Source organism: Cibotium barometz, chromosome 53 (genome assembly GCF_041138505.1).
Source record: "Cibotium barometz isolate CiBa-2024 chromosome 53, ASM4113850v1, whole genome shotgun sequence".
NCBI lineage: Eukaryota > Viridiplantae > Streptophyta > Polypodiopsida > Cyatheales > Cibotiaceae > Cibotium > Cibotium barometz.
In genome coordinates this window covers 16,632,432-16,657,109 of record NC_141098.1, presented here as the reverse complement: position 1 = coordinate 16,657,109, position 24,678 = coordinate 16,632,432, and the positions used below count along the sequence as shown (strand labels likewise).

General features: G+C 45.7%; 1 protein-coding gene across 5 annotated transcripts in view; it reads right to left on the bottom strand.

The window, feature by feature from the left end:
* LOC147608364 (uncharacterized) overlaps positions 1-24,678 on the bottom strand; it is an 86,056-nt gene that overhangs the window by 25,463 nt on the left and 35,915 nt on the right. The gene's annotated exons all lie outside the window — the stretch shown is intronic.

Below are 24,678 nucleotides of genomic sequence, written 5' to 3'. Positions count from 1 at the left end.
ACTCACACACACAAACCTGCACATTAGGGTTAGGTGCAGGGTAGAGAAGCTCACACACAGAAATGAGAGAGAGAGAGAGAGAGAGAGAGAGAGAGAGAGAGAGAGAGAGCCAAAAGTGTGGTATCCACAAAATGCAAGTCAACCCTTGCATGTGTGCCACATCCATATAATATAGAACTACAAAATATTATATGTGTCCTTTCACACTTGATGTCCAAGGGGAAAAACCACATGGGAAAAAGTGCCCTTGGTTAAGCCCTGTTCACACATAGCACTACCATAAGTGAGCATATGCCTACACAGAAGATAGAAAAGGGAAGGAGGGAGGCAAGAGAAGAAGAGGGAAGGAAGGTGATGAGAAGGATATGGAAGAAAAACAAAAATAAAAAATCCCATAAAAATAAAGAGGGGAAAAAAAACAAAACTTGAAATTTGGGCGAAACTGCCGTATTGGAGAGGTTTCGAGGTTTTTAAAGACTGTTTCAAGGTTTTGAGGTTTCGAAAGCTAGAAACAGGTTTTTTTGTTACTATGATCAGTTCCGTCCGGCATTCTCACTGTCCCCATCCATCTTCGTGCCGTCCAACATTAGGCGCCCAGCTGCTCTCACCGCTGCCAGTCTCCCTGCTCTCTCCGCCTTACATCCAAAGCTCCTGCCCGTCACCTGAGACGCCTCAACGTCTACGGCCCGCCTGCTTGAGCTCCCGCCGTCTGCTGGCCACCGCCCTGCCATCTGCACCCTTGACACACTGGCCGCCTTTTTCACAGTCGTCCACACAACTATCGACTCCCATAGCTCCCGCCTTCTTCATCGGCAATAGCAGCTCCCGTCAATAGTAGCAGCTCATCGCCTTCTGCACAGTGCAGCCCACCATCGCCTACTCCAACTCGAGCACGCCATCTAGATCGCCGGTGTAGCCAGCTCCCGGACAGCCCGCCATCATCGTGCATCTGCATCTCTACATACCGTGCAAAATCAGGGTTCCAGTCGGCCAAGTACCAATGTTTTGGTTCAGTTCAAGGGGCTTTTGTACATTTCTTGCTTCATTGCAAAAATCAGGTAAAGGTAGCAACGCAGGGTAACATCTTGGTGCAGGATTCAAGGAAAATTTGGGGATTTTTCAGATTTTGGTGATTTTACAGAATTTCTACGATTGCAATTATAGGACACACACACATTTGGGGCTTTCTTAAAATCAGTGCTTAATTGCACAATTAAAGCTCATTGGTACACAGATTTTTGGGACTTTTGTGAATTATGTGCAATTGACACATAAATCAGCCCGTTGGTGCTCAAAAATTTGGGAATTTGCAACATTGCTTATTTGCAACCTTGTATTCGGGGCAAAACATTTGCACAGGACTTTGTGGTTGCCTGGCATTGTACTCCGGTGCGTTTGGGATTTTGCTTGCAGGTGGTTTTTACAGCATATTTGGTAGCATGTGTTTGCATCTCTCTTGCAAGATATTTCAGCACATGGCTGGAAATACAACCAATATATTCAAGGTTTTGTCCCAAGAGGACAAATTGGATGGCAGTAATTACTCCCTATGGAGTTTCATGGTCTGAAATCTACTTGTGGCCAAAGGATTATGGGGTTATGTGTCAAGTGAAGATGTATGTCCTGTTGACTTGCACCTAACACGCCTCGTCGTGGTGCTCAACAAGCTACCGTACCCACTCCTCCCTCAAAGGAGCAGAAGAGATGGGATACTCACGATGCCCAAGCGATAGCTTTGATTGCTTTGTCAATAAAGCGATCAATCATACCGCATATTCGATCTTGCAAGACCTAGTACGAGCTTGGGATGTACTTGAAACCATGTATCAAGCAAAAAAATGAGACCAGGGTTGCATTTCTCAAGAAAGAGCCTGAGTATGGCTAATCATCTTACGAAGATCTAGGATCTTCGGGAGTAGCTACTCAATATTGATAAGGTCATTTCCGAAAAGGAGTTATCATCCTTGCCAGAAACCTACTTGAACTTCCACACATCGCTCATGTTGGGAAGGAGGGAAGTTAGCCTGCACACACACACACACACACACACACACAACCTCAAGCACAGAGAAAACGTGATAGAGTGCTGGAGAAGATGTACTCAATAATGATATGAAATGAAAGTACAAGTGAGTACTAAAAAGCCTAGGGCTAAGTGCCCCACACACATAAGTGTGTTCACACGGGGAAAAAACCTGTGTCTAGTCACAGGAAAAAGTGCCCATGAGTAAGTTGGGTTCACACCTGAACTAGCCGGGAGTGGACATGACCAACAAACCCCCCCCCCAAGTGAACGGTGTGAACGGGTAGCAACAGGGTGATAAAGCTGTGAATGATGCCCTGCACTATGCTCCACAGTAAGAGTGATCAAGAGAGATCGGGATGGCAAAGATGAACTCCACTGCCAATGAGAAAAGCAAGCACTATATGACGGGGAAAAGGAGAATCCCCATTGTCATAGTGCTTATGCTAGAGCACAATAGTACATAAACGCATCATATGAAATGCATGGCAAAGATCATGTGGACATCAACTGCATCAAATCAAGAGATACTCCTTTTGGAATACAATCCTTTGGGGGGGGGTAGGGGGGGTCGGTCCATCTTTCGAGCCCCTAGTGAGGTGTCCAGTATTTGAAATGTGCCTATGGTTTAAGTGGATAACTATGTGCCCTTATTTTAAGTGTTTAATCGCATTAATAGTCATGAGTGAACCCTCGGATTAGTTCCATTGGTATCAAAGCACAACCTTTCCTTTACATCCAAGGAAAATGGTCCTGACCGGGGAATTCATTGCTAGTAAGCTGCTTGTGAAAGTTAAGTACAAACCCAGTTTGAGAATTATATGGCTATTTGCTTCTGAAAGAGGACTACCCATGGGAGGAATTCAACTTTGGATCAGAGTATTTGGCTTTGACAAGGGGACCACCTCTTCGTATTCAAGGACAAGGGAGATTCGACTCCAACCAACATAAAAAGCTAAGTATATTTTGAGCTTTTCAAGATAGATGAATTTGATGTTTTTCTCAAGGCTCACCATTGCGTATTTTGCAAGGTTTTCGAATGTGTTTCAGGTTAGCGTTTTAATGATTTAAAAGCATGGTTTTACTACGGCTTCTACATGGTTTCTCATGTTGGAGATATATTATATCGGATCTTTTGGTATATGGTTATCTTAATTAATCCGGCCGGTAAATGTCTAGACTGTGGGCGAGACCCACAATGAATATCTAGAACATGGTAGTATTATGGAGGGATATCTAGTGTGGCCCATAGAGATTACCTTTGGACACACCCGGCATAGCCCTTGGGTTTTGTATGCTCTGGCCATGTACTTAGCAGGTACTCCCGCAGTAAGGTTTATGAAGATTGATTTTGTATTGATTCCAAGCCAACACATGTGCTCATGGTGTGTGGAGGATACTGGGCATGTAGACATAGTGTATTGAGATTGTGCACGATTATTTTGTACTTATTTGAGGATTCCCGAAGGAGTTGCTATTCCTATACTTAGGTGAGGATTTGCGAAGGGGGTTTTTTGGACACTGTCAAGGTGGTTATCGGGACTTTTGAGGATTCCAGGTGATATCCACAGTACTTGTTTTATGTGTACACATGGTGTCTACGTACTCGACTTACAGTTGAGGACAATTGTTTTGTAGAGAGGGGTGATGTCACCATTGCCGTAGTTTATGGGATTTATAGACATTTATGGGTATTTAACACACTTATCAGGATATAGGGAGTTTTTAAAAGTATGGGTGCCTGAGAAGTCACGGTGAGCCCATGTATTATTGAGGGAAAACATTATTATTGGATCCTTGATACACAATAAGTGAAGGAAGGCAAACATTAAAAACTTATAAGGGCTTTTGGGGAAAAGCAAGGAAAAAGCAGATTTGACAACATATAAATGCACATGGTTGGTGGTTTTCATGCACACATCAAAAGGCACCTACTGTTTCCCTCACCCCATGGCTTGGAGCTGTATGACCAAGCAATGTATGGACTGCCACGTGTCAGCCGTATGGACTGTACGGATTGCCACATCATTGGTACGGGTGTGTATAGACAGTACAGATCTGCTGCTGAAAACCCCAATTTTCAACATAAACCCTACAAAACAGCAGATCCCCTAATTTCAGCAAGAACCTTAGCTTGAGACAGGTTCTTCTCGCGTGAAAGGATGTTCTGCACAAGGGATTTGCAGATTTGGTTGCCAATGAAACCCTAAAAGTGTTTCTGGACTTTTGATCGTGTGAAAGGGGCTATCTAGGTTGCCCAAACACGTGTGTGTGTGTGTGTGTGTGTGAAGAGCACTAGTGCAAAGACTTTGAGCGCTCAAGGGCAAGATTTGTGAGCCTGGCACATAGGCCCTATTGCTTGATTTGTATTCATCTACTTGCTACTTGGAGAATGAGGTGCAGATTGATGAGGATTCACATCCTTAAAAGGGGAGGAAGAAGAAGGAAGGGGCGTCGGGGGGGGGGGGGGGGGGGGGGGGGGGGGGTGTTCAATCCATCTTTTCGGCCCGTAGTTTGGTGTCCAATATTTAAATGTGCGAGTGGTTTTAAATGGATAATTTGTCTTTACTGCATAAATATTGTGCGTGAACCCTGGGACAGTTACAAAGGGGATGCCCACCATCCCAAGGAGAGGGGAAGTTTGGGTGTTGAGGCTCTATTATTAAGAATGAGGAATGAGAGGGCTAGAGCCCCTTTATAGGGATTGAATATTTCTGGAGGAGTTGGCTCACCATCCCAAGGAGAGGGGAAGTTTGGGTGTTGAGGCTCTGATATTGAGAATGAGGAATGAGAGGGCTATGCACATGTGGAGGCTAGCCCATGTTCACATATGGCACTACTCATAGCATATATGCCAATAAATCCCCCTTGTAGTGGCAATGTGAACCTGTACAAGGTATGAACAGATCACTCTCTGTAGGAGAGTAAGCCTAAAGCTTTGCGGAAAGCTTCAAACTTCTCTCGAGGCAACGCCTTCGTGCACGGATCTGAAACATTGTCCTGTGTAGAGAGCACTAAGATAATGAGATCTCCCTTGCATGAATCCTCTCCCTGACATAGTGATAATGAATCTCTATATGCGTAGTACGTGCATGAAACACTGGGTTTCATGCCACGGCTATAGCACTTTGACTGTCAGTGAGTATGGTGGTGGGTGTCTACTGACACTCACGAAGATTAGTCATCAATCTCCTCAACCATACACAATCTATTGTGGCTGTGTAAAGGCTTCCGTGTACTCACCATCGCAAGTAGATGTGGCAAGAGTGAGTTGCTTTTTGCTCAACCATGATATACATAAATGCCCCAAAAAGAAACAATTTCCATTGGTGGATTGCCGTCTATCATAGTCACCAGCCAAGTCGAAATCACTGTAAGCATGTAACTGCAAGCTGCCCCCGCTGGGATATACCAACACAAGATCCAGGGAGCCCTGAAGATAGCGAAAATCCGCTTCACTACTTACCAATGCTTTGTACCTAGGCTTTGTATAAATTTGCTACACTTGGAAACCCCAAACTGAATATCCGGACATGTGTTGCATAAGTATACGAGGCAACCCACTGCTTGGTTGTACACACTCATATCAAAAGCCTCTCCAATATCATACATGCTCAATTTCAACCCTAGCTCCATAAGAGTAGAGATGGGCTTACAATCTTGAAACCCAAATTTGTGCAATAGCTTTTGAATGTACTTTGATTGGTGTATATAAATCCCCACATCTGTCTGCACAAATTGTATGCCCAAATAATAATGCAACAATCCAAAATCTGTCATCTCAAATGATGTTTGCAATTCAGCTTTGAATGCTGAAATTTTATTCATGTCATTCCTAATTAGCAACATGCCATCCACATAAAGAATGAACATAATCAAAGTGCCATGATCCTCTTTCACATAGAGTGTGCTCTCCGTTGGACTATTGCAAATTCCTTGCGTGGTCAAATAAGTATGTATCTTCTCATACCAAGCTCGAGGAGCTTGTTTGAGGCCATAAAGTGCTTTTCGAAGCTTGCATACTTTGTTTTCATGACCATACATCACAAAACCAATGGGCTGATTTACATACACTTCGTCCTGCAAATCCCCATTGAGAAAAGCTAATTTTATTTCCACTTGATGCACTTTCCATCCATGATGGGCAGCCAATGCAACAACACATCTAACTGTGGCCATATGAGAAGTAGATGCAAAAGTCTCATCATAATCAATGCCCTTTTGTTTGGCATATCCTTTGGCCACTAGCCTGGCCTTGTACCTACCAATGGTACCATCAGACTTTCTTTTCAACTTGTAAACCCACTTCGTGCCAATGGGATTCTTGCTAGCAGGCAAGTCTACCAAATCCCATGTGATGTTTTTATGGATAGAATCCATCTCATTTTGCATGGCTTGCATCCGATGCTCATTTTCATGAGCCTCTTGAAATGAATTTGGCTCATCTGCATCACAAAGTGTACTCATGCAAGCAACATCTGCGTGTTCTCTTAACAGCCCTAGTCTTGCTACCAAGTGGAGCTGAAAGTTTGCTCTCCTGTAAAGTATGGAGCAGCCAAGGAGGCACAACTCTAGCCTCTTCCGTTGCTGTCCGCTCTTACTTTACTGCTTCCTCCACATTTTGAGGTGTAATGAGCTCATTCATGGACTGATTTTGAGTACCCAAATGCAAAGTTGATGGCTGATCAGTTGAGCCATCAATTCCCAACGACAGTAGTCCTTCAAACATTTTATGTGGGCCTAAAGGTGGCTGTCCAAAAAATTCAGCCAGTGGCTCGTTTGAATTTTCAACGAATACACCTCTGCTGTCTAAAATCCTTTGTGGAAGGATTAAAGAGATGGTAGCCTTTACTACTACCACTGCTATAACCCACAAATATGCACTTAGTTGCTTTGTCATCAAGCTTACCTCTCAACTGCTGAGGTACATGTGCATATGCTATACATCCAAAAACTCTAAAGTGATCAACTTTAGGTTGCCTCCTGCCGACTGTACCTAAGCCACCGCACTTGCTGCACCCAATGCCGCCCATTGCCTCCCAATCCGCTACGCCTCAGGTCTGTGCGCTCTGTGCACCCTCGCCGACTGCACGCCGCATGCTCCTCAGTCTGTTCGCCGCCTGCTCGCACCCCTCTGTGCGCCGCCCTACTGAACTGCTGTGCGCCGCCTCACAACCCGCCGTCTTGTATAGTACCTGGCCCAACTACAACTCCAAATCTCATATCTGCAACTCCAAATCTCAAATCTGCCCAACTGCAACTCCAAGATCCCTTATAGCTTTGTGGGATTTGGCAGTTTTTGACCTGAAATTGCACATTTTGTCTATTGAAATTGCACATTTTGGGGCTTTTCACCAGTGAGCCTACAATTACAACATTGGCACACATTGGCATTGATTTTAGCAGATTTGGTGCATAATTGCACTAGAAATTTGGGGATTTTGCAAAAATTGACACTATTTTGCAAAAATTGGCACTATTTGCAGGCATTTTGGGTATTATAGGCACGTTTACTTGGCATTGAGGCATTTCCTCCAATTTCTTGGGGCATTACAGCATTTGGTACAGGTGACAATTGCTTTAGCAGATTTACAGGTGCAGATTTAGTCTAATTGGCTGCCTAAAAATTAGGGCTTTTCTACATTGAGCCCATCTTTGCAGCATTCGACCAATTTACCTTTGATTTTGCCAAGATTTGAGCACTTGCAGCTCTTACAATTGTCAGCTGATCGTGTTTTTCACGGCACATGTATACATTTGCAATACACTTGCAGATTTGGGACATGCATATGTATTTCTTGTGGTGAAGGAGTTCCCTTTCAGTCCATTGATTATCCTGCTATTTATCTCCCCCATTCTTACGGTTTTGCTAGGCATTGCCTACTCGTGGTGACTTGTGACAGATTTGTTGTGTTATCATGGCCAACAGTAATAATGGCCTCTTTGGAATGCTATTTCAAGGGGACAAGCTCAGGGGGGATAACTACCCTGTGTGTGCTTATATGATGCGTCATGTATTGGTTGCCAAGAATGTATGGCTATATGTGGATGGCACTGAGGGGCGTCCTCTTGCACTTGCTCCGGCGGAGGGTGAAGTGATTCCTGCTCACCCTCCCGCAGGTCCACCTCCTTGTCCTCCTCCTACTCAGCAGTAGCGTACTTGGGATGCTAGGGATGCTCAGGCCCATGCATTGATTGCTCTCTCGTGCCGCAAGCATATCATTCCACACATTCGTTCCTGCACCACTGCAAAGGGTGCTTGGGATACCTTGGCGGCATTGTCTTCAGGTTGCAATGAGGCTCGTGTAGCTTACCTTCGGGGCAAGCTTGAGACTGACCGCATGCTTGAAGGTGACTCTATCCATCAGTACCTTACGCATGTGAAAGACCTACAAGAGCAGCTCATTAACATTCATGAGGTCTTGACAAATGGCTATCTTGTTCAGACAGTTTTGCGTAATTTAATCGACTCTTATCAGACATTTGGCACCACTTTACGGTTGTTGGCTGGCAATGCACCTAATGCAGTCACTTTTGAGAACCTTGTGACTCTCTTGCTTAGTGAAGAGCAATCTCGTTCCAACAGGAACAACATGATGTCTGCTAAGTCAGCAATGGCTCTCCCTTTCGTGGGAATCCATCTGGGCCTAAACCTAGCCCATTGGATCCTCCCAAGACATAAGACAAGCGTGAAAAGAAAACGCGTTGTAATTATTGCAGAAAAACAAGGCACACCATAGAGGAATGCAAGAAGCGTATTGACAGTGAAAAAAAGAAGCAGCTGGCATCTTCTTCCACAAGTGCAGATCAGGCCAATTTGGGTACACATGTATCAGCGTTGACCCTGACATCTTCATCACCTGCAGAGATGTCTTCTGATGCCGTTGCTTTTGACGACTATGCTCTATAGTCTGTACTCCTTGATATGCATTGTCTAGCAGATGCATTTCAAGGGGAGATTTCACTTATGCTTGTTGACCCTTATGCTTGTCTATGCTAGACGCTTTCTCTTATGTGATGTCTACTGCAGATGCCTTTTATGCTGTTTTTCCTTGTAGCGGGATTGTTTCTACAGTGTTGACATTGTCACTTTCTCACATGTGATGTTTACTGGGAGTGCCTTCTACACACTTGGCCAGTGTTGGCTTGCTCTCATGGTTTTGGCATGTCACATGTATATTATTCATTGTGGGATTATGCATCTTTACACTTGCCATGCCACTGATCATGGCATCGCTCAGAGTTTACCCATCCTCTCACAGCATTGGCTGATGCCCACCTCGAGCCCCCATTTTGAGCTTTTCCCATTGCTGAATTTTTACTTTTATCAACCCTACCATTGCTGATTTTTCCTCATCGGATCCTCCATTGATGAGTTTCCCTCTCGCAGCTTACATTGCATGTCTCACATGCATGACTTCTGGATCTTGTTGCCTTTACACACATGCATATATATGCTACCTCTTCTTATACTTATCACTAGTACAGTTACAGAGCTATGCTTTGCTCTCTTGTTGTCATTGATGTGGATTACATGCAGTTCAGCTTGGTATTTGGATGCTTGCCTTCAGGGGGGGTATTATGCGATCCGCTCCAAAATACAAGATCATCAAAAAGAAACAACGTGAAACTCGGCCATAACACAGCTCGCGCTGCTGAACCTTTTGCCTCCTTCCTTGCCCCCGCCACTGTCCCTTCTGCTCCCACCTGCCCCTTTGGTCTCTACCCCAGCTGCTCTGGCTTTGCCCCCCACCTTCTGCTCCCGCCATTTCCTGATCTCGCCTCTGCCCCTTCTGCTCCCGCCCCCCGCCACTTCCTCTTCCTTGCTCTCACGCGCCTCTTCCTCCCCCCACCACTGCTTTCCTTCAACAACATTTTTTATTTGGATTCGAGTCGGCCGCCCATTGTCAATTGGCTCTATGGCTTCTGCCACAACCAATCTTTTTGTTGGGTTGTGGTTAGATATGGCAGGCACCCTCAGATCCCTCTATCTACACCCCTAGTGGTGGAGCACCCCAACCCTTATGCAGCTCTGGCCTCACAAGATGTTGATCCTTCTTTGGAGGATGAGGCACTGTAGGCACAGGATTTCGATCCCTCATAGGAGGATGTTGTAGTTATAGGATGATTACACCCTCAATGATGATGTTGCGCAATCACACTATCATGGTACCTCTCCAGATTTGAGGACCAGCCGTGGATTTTCCCCGAAGTGGGAACAAGAGGTAGGGTTTTCATTGTCAGATTTTCTCTCCCTTACCTATGCGAGACGTACCTCTATCTCTAAAATGAGTCCTTCATCGACCACGAGATCTGGTCATTTCTACTCTCAGTCCTTATGAGGATTGTCTCATGGAACATTCAAGGTCTTGGGGACTTTTTTCCGCGTCAGCGAAAACAAATTGTCAAAACTAAGCTTCATTGTGCAGTCACGGGTGGACCTATGGATGTATTGCTCTTGCAAGAGCATAAACTGGATGCTAGTCAGTGTGGGAGATCAAGCAAGCTTCTCTTGGGACACACCTTTTGGTCACCAGCTATTGGTACCAAAGGTGGTGTCTGTATCTCTATTTCAGCTTTGGTCTTGCCTTGCATCATTGGACATGGTGTCATTTTGCCTGCGAAAGCGCAGTGGATCTTTCTTATGCAAGGTAATACACGGATTGGTATTCTCAACCTCTATGCTCCTAACCATAGAGGTGAGATGTTGATGCCTCATGCTGACCATTGGATTACTGGTGGAGATTTTAACATGGTTCAGATGCCAATGGATAAAAGAGGTGGACATGAGGGTTTGGTGCATCCTCTTGAGAGAGCGTCTTGGGAGAAGTTTATACTCTCCATTCATGGCAGGGATCGTTGGCATGAGGATGACATTTCGAGGAGACCATCCACTCTTCTTTATTTATGGTCTAACAAGAGAAGGGATGCAAGATGTATCTATGCACAGTTGGACCAATTTTATGTGGATGACTGGGTGCTTGACAGAGGGGGGCATACTTTTATTGCCGCAGGCACCTCTAAATCGGATCATTGCTCAGTGGTTTTATGCATTAGTGATGAGAGTCGCCATGCATCAGCACCCCATGTACGCATCCCTGATCATTTGTTCTCAGATGCAGAGCTATCACGTCGCATGCTTGATATTTGGAGATCTCACAATTTCTCGTAGGCCTCGCAAAGCCTGGCCTCTGCTCTCTGTGATATTAGTGACTTTTATCACACATGTCATTTCTAAGAGGCAAGAGGCCTTGCATTTAGAAAGGGCTATTAGACGTAGAGTGGTTGCCTTACAGAAAGAGCACGAGAAACATCCTCACGCTCAATAGGTTGCAAATTCTTTATGTACTGTTAGGGCAGAACTTCATCGCTCTCTTGAGCAGCGTGCGGAGTACCGTTACCACGCCGAGGAATCATCTTCCACCCAGATGGGTGGAAGATGCAACAAACATTTCTTTGCTACTCACGGCCCATCTCATGCCAGATATAGTGTCATGCAGTTGCAGGATTCAAATGGCACTCTTCATTCAGATCCTCTTATGGTTAGACAGATTGCCACTGATTTCTATCACTAACTTCTTAGTGCTAAGCCTCACTATGACTGGAGACACAGGTCATAGAGGAAGGTTTGGAATGCATTGCCACATTTGATTACTGAGGAGATGTGTGCCGTTCTGGATGCCCCTTTTTCTATGCAGGAGTTCAGTCATGCTCTTCATGCCTTACCTCAGGGTAAGTGTCCAAGGGAGGATGGCCTCTCCCTTGTTTTTTTCATTACTTTTTGGGATGAGATTGGGGCTGAGATCACATCGGCTCTCCAAGAGATGTGGGACACAGGTTCTATGCCTTCTTCTCTCACTGAGGGACTTATCTATCTTATCCCTAAGAGTGGGATAAGACATTGATTGGCCAGTGGAGACCTATCACCTTGCTTGGGACTACATATAAGATTCTTGCTAAGCCAATGAGCATTAGATTGCAGCCAATTTTGCAGGATGTCATTCATGATACTCAGAATGGATTCTTACACGGAAGGAGCATCTTTGATAACACTTTCTCGTTTTGGGAGGCTGTGGAATGGGCCAAAGCAAGTAGTCAGCCCTTGGCCATTCTGCTCTTGGATTTTCAGAAGACCTATGATAGAGTGGATTGGGACTTCCTTGAGGGTACTCTTAGCCATATGGGTTTCTCTCAGAGATGGATCAAGGGAGTTTCATGCATGTATCGTGATGCTCACAGTAGTGTGCTCGCTTGCGGTGATAGAGGAGAGTGGTTTCAAATCTCTCGCTTAGTACGACAAGGTTGCCCTTTAGCCCCATTATTATATATCATAGTTGCAGAGGCCATGAGCATCTTTCTCCGCTCCATTGTTGGTATTTCTGGATTGAGGTTGCTTCTTTGTAGTCAAGAGGAGCTGGTTGACTCGGAGCTAATGACACGGCCATGTTCTTGGAGGCCTCACACATATGCTTATGTTCCTTCCGGGTAGCACTGGAAGAGTTTTGTTTGGCAGCAAGGGCACTCCTTAATTGGCACAAATCTATTGGCTTTTGGATTAGTGACTCACCGAGAGTTGCTTGGGGTGCAAATCTTGGGTTTACTTGGATCAGGAGAGGATGCACTACTAGATATTTGGGATGCCAGGTTGGGGTTTATATTTCTCCTACATAGCAGTTTGCTCCGGTACTTATGAGCATCCGAAAGAAGTTTCTTCATTGTAGCTCCAGGAGATTAGATTTAGCCTCCAGAGCTTTGGTGGCTAATTAGGTATTGCTTGCCTCGGCTTGGTTTATTGCCTCTTGGTGGTGCTTCTCTCGTGCGTGCATTGGTCAATTGCAGAGATTGATCCGCAATTTTCTTTGGTCAGGTTTGGATGGCACCACAGACACTGTGCCAGGGTAACTTGGCTCACAATTATTCAGCCCAAACGAGAGGCGTGGGGCTGAATATTATTGATCCAGATGTTCAGTGCAGGGGTGTAACTCTACAAACTTGTGGTCAAAGGTTTTCCTACCAGGCATCCAGTCTTGGAAGGATTTTTCTTGTCTCAAATTTTTGGATGTACACCTCGTGTTGGGAGAGATTGGCTGCCGAACACACGGTTTTTGCTCACAGAGGCTGATATCAGGACACCATCTTCCCCTCTTATTGCAGCCATTGTCAAAGGATGGACAAGCATGAGACCATTTTTACGACAAAGGCTTCCTAGGTCTTTGGATGAGGCTGACCGACAACCTATTATGTGGAACAAGTTCATCAAGGATGAGGCCAGTCAACCACTTGGTGCAACTCATTACATGCAGTGGTCAGGATGGGAGAGACGTGCATACACAGTCCTTGCTTGGAAGACCTTTAAGAGTCTTCCGGTGGATTAGAGAGTTGCATCTATTCAGCATCTTAGGGGCTCTCGCATACGTATTGATCAGATCGATGCAGCTATTCAGCATGGCCCTCTAGGACCTTTCATGGAGACTATCACCCGAGTTGGTTGGGAGTCTTCTCAAGGATTGGCATACCTCTGCAGGTCATTGCTCTCCCAGGCCAGGAGGCTACAAATTGCATCATCTATTCTATCATGCTTGGAGTCATTGATCCTTTTCCTCAAATAGTGACTCAAGGCTCTTGGTGTTTGTGGCTATATTGTAACATGCAGCGGAAGTCTTCGTATTGGAGAATCCTGTCACACAAATGCTCACACCGTCTTCAGTATCTTGAGTTTCGCGAGTATAGCAATCCACTTTAATACTTCAAACTTTACAGAGATATGAGAGAGTGATGAGAACTGTACACCGTATGGGGTCCAAATTACCCACTGAAGGCCCCCCTATCCCGTTACCGAGATAGTATTTGCTTTATTATCTTTAAAGAGACTGACGGTGTGACTGACAATAAGCCAAACGCAAGACCTCTGAAGACCAAGTGTTGGGCTGAACTGTGCACTGCTGTAGAAGCACCAAAGATGTCCAATCTCAAGCCTATGCACTCTTCCCAATGGTATGAGGGAGGGATGCAAAGCTAGGGCTAAGAGAGGGGCTGTTTGGGACTGTTCTAGACTGTATATGAATGCTGTAAATGAATGAGAATGCTGCGTTTTACCTTCACCAGGTGGCTGGAGCAAAACGATGAATGAATGCAAAAAACGCAAGGTTTACTGATGGCTAAATGCTGTGAATTGATGGTGGCTGAATGCTGAGGACTGATGCGTTTGCTGATGGAGGGCTGAAAGCACAAGCGTTGATGCTCCTCTTGCTGAAGGATGATTCGCTTCTCCAAAACGCATGGATCTGAGGTGGATGCAAGGCTGAATGGTATGCGACTGAATGCTCCTTGACTGAATTATGAGATGAATGAATAGATGATTATGCAAAGCCTCTGTTTATATTAGTGATGTTGCTAGTCGGTTGGCACTAGATGCTGGCCGACTGCTATATAAACATTAAATGCTTAATGATGATGCATAAATGCTGAAAATGATGGGAAAAATACCCAAAAAATCTTAGATAAATCTTGGATAATTCCTAGATGCTATTTGAGGTTCCTGCAATGGTCTAGATGCTATACATGAATGATGTGCAGTATGCAGGATGCTTTCTGATGCAAACCCTAAGGTTTCTACTGACTGTATATCCATGAATGCATCTCTTTAAGTGGGTTAAGGGACTTAGACTGACTCACTGACTATGGCTGAGAATGACCTACGTAGCTCGTGCCTAACTTATCCTAGACTGAGGATTACAATGGGGTCACGGCGTACGACAGATATCATCCTACTGGGTTCTAATAATGTACAGATGTTGCATTGTTGATGATGAGCCAGTTTGTCACCATGCACTACAGTGCAGAGTGCATGTGACATATATGGTGGGAGTCCTATCAGATATCTTCAGTGGGATCCAGGAGAGTGGGAGTGGATTGATGCCTTCGATCCATTGAAAAGCCGACAGATGCATAGGATCCCTACTCTCAAGCCTCATTGGGAGAGCTATGATATCTCTCCAGTGATACAGCGCAGATATTGGCATAGGCTTTGGCATTCATACAATAGGAGCCAAATCTCTCATTTCTTTTGGTTATTTTTACATGGTGGAGGTCTCCCCACCAATCAGTGGAGATCAGTTTTCTATGTAGCACCTACCTGCCCAAGATGTGCGGCAGATTCTGAGACTGTACAGCATTGTTTATGGGGATGCAACACTGCACAACATATTTGGGGTTTCTATAGCCCAACTTATGGGAAGATTGAGTGGCCGCGCCATGTATGTGACTTGGGGGACAGTTGCTTGGCTCTCCCAGTCTGGCCCGCAGCTTTTCTACAAGGGTAGTGCTACTGACTCTACTATTTTCATTCGTAGAGGTATTGCCCAGCATGGTTTATTGTAGGATGTCACTTACTCTAATTATACACCTCCCCAAACAGAGGATTGACACCAGTTGGGAGATTGTTACCAGTTTTACAGCATGGAAAATCTAGAGAGCTAGATGCACGGAGGCTACAAATTTTTGGGTCTCAGTGCATTAGTACTATATGGGGTGATATCATCCATACTCTCGAGTCTCATGGCTACTAGGACTCGTATTCAGGGGTCCTCTCGTTCCGCACAGGCAAAGCAAGTTGTATTTATGCGGGAGTGGGACCATGGCATTTTCTTTTCCTTTAGTCCCACAGGTCTCTCATGGCATCATGATGCTCCTCAATGGTTGAAATCACCTTACATATTGGGGTGATTCTATTCTATTCTGGCTTATAGTCGTGATTGTTGTATGTTTTTTCTTACTTAATAGAAGTCTCTTTCCTTTTCTTTTTTCTTTTTAAGATTGGCTGCATACACCCCCAGATAGAGGATTGACACCAGTTGGGAGATTGTTGCCACTATTACGGCATGGCAGATCTGGAGAGCTAGATGCATGGAGGCTATTGAGGGTGTCCAGATTTTTGGATCTCAGTGCATTAGTACTATATGGGGTGATATCATCCATACTCTCATGGCTACTTGGGCTCGTATTCAGGGGTCCTCTCGTTCCACGCAGGCAAAGCGCATTGTATTTATGCGGGAGACCATGGCATTTTCTTTTCCTCTAGTCCCACAGGTCTCTCATGGCATCATGATGCTCCTCAGTGGTTGAAATCACCTTACATACTGGGGTGATTCTATTCTAATCCGGCTTATAGCCCTGATTGTTGTATGTTTTTTCATACTTAATAGAAGTCTCTCTTGAAAAAAAAAAAATATACAAGATCATAGGTGCCTGGAATCCTCACCAATCTCCACCTAGTTCTCCAAGTACAAGTAAATGAATACAAATCAAGCAATAAGGCCTCTCTGGTTCCCAATCACAAGGCGCACAAATCCTGCTCTTGAGAGAGATCCTTCCGCCTTGTGTAAGGATCCAAGACTATTCCCCTAATCTCTCTTGCCCTACGTGAAAGATCAAGCTCCTCGTAGTCCACACTATATGTCAAAGCTTCGGAAGTGGTACAGCCATCTCCTGAACAATCCTGTTTTGCGTTCAACCTCACCATTTTGTTGTGGAGTGCCAGGTAGAGAACTGACGGCCAATACCTTATTGTGAACAAAAGTCGTGGAGGGCTTTGGAGATGAATTCTCCTCCATTGTCCGAATGGACTTGTCGAACCTTCACTGTGGTCGCATTCTTGACAAGACCCACCTACTCTTGAAAGCGGAAGAAAGCCCTGGATTAACAATAATAAGAATACACCCAAACTTTATGTAAGAAATCATCAATAATAAGCATAAATTACCTAGTACCACCCTGGGTAGTAGTCCGCGTGGGACCGCAGAAGTCCATACGTATAAGCTCCAGGATGTGAGAACTGAAAAATATTATTTTAAATGATGCATTTTAAGTAGGATAGGCTAAAACTTTGAAAATTTATGTTTTGTATGCATAGTTGAGTGAAAAAAATAGAGAAAAAATGCATTTTTTTAACATTTTGCCCTTTTTAAAGGGTTTTTGGGCCTGTTACCAAAGACGTGGGAAAACGTTTCCCCCTGGCCACTCCTTGTGGGGGAACGTTCCGAAACGTTCCCCCATGTTTCACAACGTCCAGAATTTAGGAACGGCGTTCCCCGGTAACTATGTCTAACACAACTTTTTTTTAAAAAAAAACTTCGCATGCTTTTTTTTCCCTTAAAAATAACTTACGTCTCTCTCTCTCTCTCTCTCTCTCTCTCTCTCTCTCTCTCTCTCTCGCCCGCCTCCGCCGCCCTCCGCCCTCCGCCCGCTTCTCGCCCCACTCTATGTGCCGTCACCCCGGACCAATGGTTGAACCCTCAACCAAAAGCCACTTCCGCCCTCACCCCACCGCACATCGGGCCGGCTCCTAACTTCTCCCGTGTCCTTGACCACAACTTGAGTTGGGTGATTGTGACAATGGTGCTCCCTCTTGAAGACAAAGTGAACAAGATCGAAGAACAAGCTCAGAAGGCCCTTTTAGACCAAAAAGAAGCTAATAGACAGGACATTGAACCAGCATCAAAAAGAGATTCATGCTCTCAGGACTAAGATTCAGGGCAAAGTGGAAATGTACAAGCTGCAATATGAGATGCGACAAGAGATGGAAGCCTAGAAGGACGCATGCCTGGCTGCATGCATGGAGAAATGTATGGAATTATGCAAGGAAGAGTTGCACAAGCATGGCAAAGAGGAAGGAGAGTTAGCTACACAAAAAGCCCTTGCTCTAGAGATTGCCCAGTTGCGAGACGCCAATGCCAAACTTGAGGCGAAACTAGAGAAGGCTAAGAAAGCAATCACAGCAGAGATTCAACGGGCCAAATCAGGATTCCAGGAGGAGCATGCAGGCCTCCGAAAAGACATGGAAGCAACCAAAGAAGAAGTTGGAGAAACCTCCAAATGAGTTGAGGTTGTGAAAAAGCAAAAAAACAGTCCACACCCCGAATGCCACATCCATCATTACGGCCACTCTCAAGGAAGAGAAGCGTCGCCAATCTAGGACTCCGCATGTGCGAGTGATAGGCTTGCAAGCAGGCAACTCACCAAGAGAGGACAGTGAGACTTTATGCAGACAAATGGGCCTCAGTAACACCCCTTTTGTAGATGCTTGGCGAGCCGAGAAGGACTTGACGAGGGAGAGGCCTCTCCTCCTCAAGTTCAAAGATACGGAGTCCAGTTTCACTTTCTTGAAGAAGAGGGCATGCAAAGGCAGTGTGGAAGATAAAAGGGTATATAAGTCCAAAGGGACCCCTCCTATCTTCAACTCCCCCAAGCTTGTCTTTAGTGGAAAATTGGAGGCTGGTTAGGTAGGGTGGGAACTTGCCTTAGCATGCCAAAGCTTCCGCACGCCCATACGGATGTGTGTGCCTCCACGGGTGCTCGCAGCTCTAGAAAGTATACTCGGCATATATGTTGGTCAAACCTCTGCCCATTCGTGGTGTGGTATCATGATTCATGACACATCATTGGGCAATGTGGCAACTCTTGGTTTCCAAGAACTCCATCTATCACGCTGCAGGATTACACAATTCCCACTCCCGACCTATCATCCCTAGCCTCCAGGCATGTGTCAGAGATGGGAGATCATCACCACAATTGTTGCATGGCATATATGGCGGGCCCGTTGTAGCAAGGTCGTCGAGCCGCCAACCCCCCTCACCCCCCCCCATGTAAGGTCTTCACTTGACCATCCCAAGGTTAATCTGGCATAGAATCACTCTGGACCAAGATAGAGGACATACCTGAGAAATCCTAGCGAGGTTTCCATTGACCCGACGTCGTACGCATCGCATGATCACGATAGATTGTGGCTAGCAACTCACCACCCAACCCTAGGTTCAGTACCTCGAACCACCCCCGAGCCTGAAGTCAGATTTGTTGCGAGCCTACCAGTCACAGATGACCCCAACCTTGCGTCCCATATCACCAAGCCGTAGCCACCCGCCGACAGCTCCATGCCTGAGAGATCCTGCACGCTTGCTTTGTAGCCCCGGGCTACCGCGTGGCTCCTTGATCTCTTATGTCTAATAAGTGACTTGGGTATAGCAATAACCTCCCTATAAGTGGCCTGCTTTTATTTATAAAGCTTTCTTGCTTTATTTATAAGCTTTTAGCCATTACTAGCCCTAGGCTATTAATTATAAGCTCTTAGCCAATCTAGACCTCTTCTTGCTAGCGCCCTTAGCCTACGTGTAAACCCTCCAAGTCCCGACGCCTTGGCTAAGCCTTAACTCTAATTTTGGATTCACCCTAACCCTAATTAACAGGTAAGAGCAATGAAGGCTGGCCACGACTAGACTAAGGGAGATAGAGCTCCATATTTGAGTTTCGAGAGGGAGAGAGAGACAGAGAGAGAGAGGGAGGGAGAGAGAGAGAAATGAAATGATATATTAACGTCCTCAAAATGCCAAAATGACCTATGAGACCAAAAAGGTTACAACGATTGGTGGATCTGATACAATGTCTATGTAAGAAAAGCTAAAACAACTTAACAACTAACTGAAACTGAAACAACAACTATGAGGAAAAGTAAGGTACTAGGAGCTCCTAATGGATAACATCCGGGAAGGAAAACTCCAGCAACAAAGGTAAGCATCATATACATCACTATCCAAAGATGTCTCTCATCGGTCGATGGCGGATATCCTCAATGTCCTCCATGGTGAGTACTCTGACTGGACGTCTCCCATGCCGTGCTAGTATGGTCCTGATCCTCTATTGTAGTCTCCGCCGGTGTCGGGATGGGCCTCTCATCTTGGGGCGCTTGGACCGCCCCAGCTCTATAGCCCAATCAATCAGTGTACCTCTGGTGCGACTATACTCTGGGGCTAGCTGCAATGCCTGCTAGCCTGACTGCTCAATCTCTGGTCGAAAGAAGTCTGTAATCTGCCTCTGTAGGTGTCTCTCCCTCTCTAATCCCCTCCCTCTCAAGAGACTCTCTATGTCTACGCAGCTCCAGCAAGTATAATCCGAGGCATCTCTAATCCTGGTATCTCATGACTCTGGAAAGTGGTCCGAAACCCTCTCTGAACAGGCAGTGAAAATGGCCTCGTATCTCATAATATACTGGACAGTGACATACGTAATGTAACTCTATCTCTGGCTCCATCTGGCACAACTGACAAATCCTGGCCTCAGCTGGTACTCCTCTGAATCTGCCAGTCTCAATCTCTAGTTGGTGTGAGGATGTGCGCATCTGACCAATAGCACACCGTACCCCATGAGAAAGATGAGTATCCATGTAGCTAGGTCTAATCACAAACCCATCCTTCGTGAGCTGGAGAAGATGACCTCTATAGAAAGGGTAAGTATATGCATCTGTATACTCCACTGTCTCCTCACCATATGTAAAGGTGGGTACTGACCTCCTAACCCACTGTGCTATGGTGTTAAACACCATCACCTTGGTTTTACCAAGGTTAACAGACAATCCACTGTCCTGTGCAAACGTGTGCAATGCATCCAAATGATGCTGCATCTCCTCTGGAGAATCTGAGATCAGCACAATATCATCAGCATACAATAACAGCGGAATCCATGTCCCTGCTAGCTGTGCTCCTCTGTCACCCTCCCGCTCTACATAGTCCGAAACCTCATCCACATACATCCCAAATAAGGTGGGAGAAAGGGGGCAGCCCTGTTTCACCCCAATAGTGGAGTGAACCATCTCAGATATACCCTGAGTAGTACGTACCTGCCCCACAACTGTCCTGTATAAAGCCATGATTCCCCAAATCAGCTCTGTGGACACTCCCATCTCCTGTAGTCTGCGCATCAGTCTGGTTCTCGGTACTGTGTCAAAAGCTTTGCGGAAATCCACAAAGCAACAATAAATCCTCCTGCCATATAATCTGCCCTCCTCAATAATAGCTCTGAGTGTCAAGATATGGTCAAGAGTGGAGAAACCTCTCCTAAACCCTGCCTGCCCTGATGCACGTATGCCCTCTCTCTCTGCCCATCTACTCAACTCCTGCTCAAGAATAGATGCATATAATCTAGCCAATGTGTGACCAATCATGATGGTACGATAATTCCCAAGAAGCATGGGATCCCCTGACTAGAAGATAGGCACAATCGTGGACATATTCCAAGTCTCAGGAAAACCCTCACACATGGCTCAGTTAAACATCATAGCAATAAGCTCTGCAAGCATATCTCTGGCATGAATAAAGTGCTCTGCTACCAAACCATCATGATCATATGCTCTCCCAGTCCTCATCCTGTCAATAGCTTTCCTTACCATCTCAGCAGTAAAGAAAGCACATGTCTCTGGGCATGGCTCCGATGGGTCTGGCAGGGCGGCTGTCTTGGTGCTGTGTACAGGGATGCCGTATACTCACCCCAAATCTCTATGGAGGTAATGGCTGGTGATGGTGAATGCTCATGGAATAATCTCCATGCCTCGCCTGAGTCCTGACTCATAAATAACTGATACAAATCCCTCTCTAACTGAGCAAGATAAGCCCTCTTCTTCCGTCACACTAGGCGCCGGAAGGTAATCCGTGACTGCCTGTGAGTGGTAACACCCATGAGCACCTCTCTCTGTAATCTGATCCTCATCTCTCTGCACTCCTCATCATACCAGCTGTTCTGGGGCATGTTCCCAGATCGTCTCCGTGTAGGCTGACTATGGGGATATGCCTCTGATCCTGAAGCGTCTCTATCAATATCTAAGTGAGCTCATCTAATGGCCGTCCCAGCTCCTCGGCACATAAGCGTCTGTATATCTCATCCGTGTACACGGTGTCAGTCTCCCTCATGTACCTAGCCTGCTCATCTCTGCGGACTATATGTATCAGTGGCTGCAGCTCCTCTCTAAACAATACTGCCACTCCTCCTGAGCCCCGTCCTCTATGCTCTGAACGAGTCTCCTGTCTACAAGCTGTTTCCCATCGATATCCACTAACATGTGGCATGGACTGTCCAGCAGCCTGATGCGTCTCACAGTAGAAGATGATGTCCCTCCCAGTGAAACTATCCTCAAAAGCCCCTACATCAAGGTGTAGAGATCCATTACAATTCCAAGTCGCAACTTTGAGTGTAGTCCCATAGGTCTCGCGCCGTCATGAAGAGCGCCTCTCCATAATCACCACTCCTACCATCTCTATAGAAGGCCACTTTCCCTTTCTCTCGGGCTGCCCTTATCTCGGGCATAACTTCTTTCATGTGGGCAAGTTGCGAGAGTGTGAGGTCATCTCCAAGAAATATTCCCGTCTTCTTGAGTGTAGGACGTCTCTTCAAGAAGTCCTTCTTCGCTTCCATGGAGGGGAAACAAATGATAAGTGCTCTCTCCTTAGAAGATTCGCCACTACCTTCTCTCTTCTTTCCCACTCTCCATGCCTTTGTGTGCGTGGCTTCAATGCCCATCATAGAGAAGAGCTCCTTGGTTTCCCCTTCCGCATCATCACGGTCTTTTAGACCAGACACTCGTACATGTAAGGCCCGGGTCTTCCTCCTTTGCTCCTCTTCAAGGGTAATGTTGATGATGGTGGGAGTGGGGATGGGTGGCGATTCTTTACCTTTCCCTTTCTTGGCGACCTCGATCCACACAGAGAGAGAGAGAGAGAGAGGGGGGGGGGGCGGCGGAAGCGAAACAGAGAGAGGGCGAACAACGAACAGGGATAGAGGGCGGGCGAGCAGGGGCGAGCGAGGGCGGAGAGAGAGAGAGAGAAATGAAATGAAATGAGAGAGAGAGACAGAGAGATAGAGAGAGAGAGAGAGTGGCGGGAGGGGGCTACGAGGAGAGAGAAAGAGATGGCGGGAGGCTGAAAATGCAGGGGTGGGGGAGGGATGGCGGGGCTCTGAAAACGCAGAGGGGGAGAGAGGGAGAGAGAGAGAGAGAGAGAGAGAGAGAGAGCGTGGGCTGAAGCACAGGCAGTGGGCAGCTTAGGCAACAACGCAGGCAGCAACAACACGATGATGCGAGAGAGTAGCGCCGGCAGCAGCAGCGCGATGGGAGAGAGCAGCGCGGGCAGCAGCAGCGCGAAGAGAGAGAGAGAGAGAGAGAGAGAGAGAGAGAGAGAGAGAGAGAGAGAGAAGGAAGAGGAAAATAATGCTTCAATGCTCAAATGTTTGCAAGACTCAAGGAGTACTATATTGCTTGATATGATTTGAAGTACCCCAAGTGCATGCTTTTATAGGTTGCAAACCTTATCTTTTGACTCACACAAATCACACTCACATATGGGGACATGACACATGGCACACACTTATGTTATCAACATGAGAAGGTGTTCACACACATATAGGCACACTTACACAAACATGGGGTGTTCACACTTATACAACCACATGTAGATGGATACACACATACTAACAGGTATATGAGGTAGACATACAGGACACAAGAGACTCCGAAATTCCCAACAAATCCCCCTTCGGAGCAAAGGTGATATCTTAATTATGGTGATTTGGGGTCACTGGCACCACGTGATGCAAAAGATCACAGTGGCCATACCTTACGTGATACAACAGATCACAGTCAAGCCTGCAAATGGAGCTTGACCACACATAAGATTCCTCAGCCCTTCTAGACTACCCCCCTTGACTCAAAACAAGGTAATGAAGAAAATTACAAAGCCTTTTATAGCACAAGGGTGTACAAACATAGATGAGAAAACACTAACACACATGAACATTTATTACAAATCAAATTTCGACGGGCGACCGGGACAGAGGACCCGACTCAAACACAAAAGGATAAGAACGGGCCAGAATGCCAGTCTGTATCAAAGAGTTCAACAAAAAGGGCATTATCAGGTGCTATTGTAGATGTCTCTGGCTTTTCTAGTTCTTCCTCCTCTGAATCTTCATCTTCTGCCACCAAGTTTGCATGGTTCTCTTTTTCCTTGGCCATTCTCTTGAAGCATTTGTCTTTAGTATGCCCCAACTTTCGACAATACGTACACTTCACTGCCTTGCCTGTGAATTTAATTCTTTGTTTTGAGAAGAAGCTTTTCTCCATGTCAAGGACCACTGTGTTTTGGTCCTGTAACCTCATGTCTTCATCAAGGACTACTATCATGCTGTCATAAGTCATCTCTCTAGACACTCCAAGTGTAGAGAGCACTTCTTTGAACTTGTTTATGTCCTCAAGACTAGAGAAGAGGACAGCTTTCTTGTCGTCTTCATCAATGTTGGCAACAAGGGCACCAAGTTGTTGTAATAAGGAACCAATAGTGCTCAAGTGTTCTTGAAGTGAATGACGCTCCGTCATTTTTAATGTATAGTATTTTTGCTTTAAGAACACTTTGGAGTTATTAATTTTATTGCCAAAGAGATTTTCCAACTTGTTCCATATCTCCCTTGAAGTTTTGTCGAAGTCAATGTGATGTATCAAATTATCTGCAAGGCCCAGGCCAATACGGGCAAGTGCTTTGTCATTGCGGTCCACCCATGCCTTGACATCTAGAGAAGTGGCAACTCCCTCGGGCTTCTCATTTGTTCCTTTGACTATGTTCGACAGGCCATCTCTCAAGAGGATAAGTCTAACTTTGGTTTGCCATGTTAGAAAATTTTCCCCATAGAATTTCTAGAAGGTGATGACTCTCCTAGGCAAATCCATGATGAGTTAACCAGTGATAGATCTTCAAATGTAGGTCAGAGAGCTGCAGCCTATAGCAGGCATAGAGAAATTGGCTGATTACTACAAAGGTGAAGAAATCGCCACAGAAGAGGCAAAT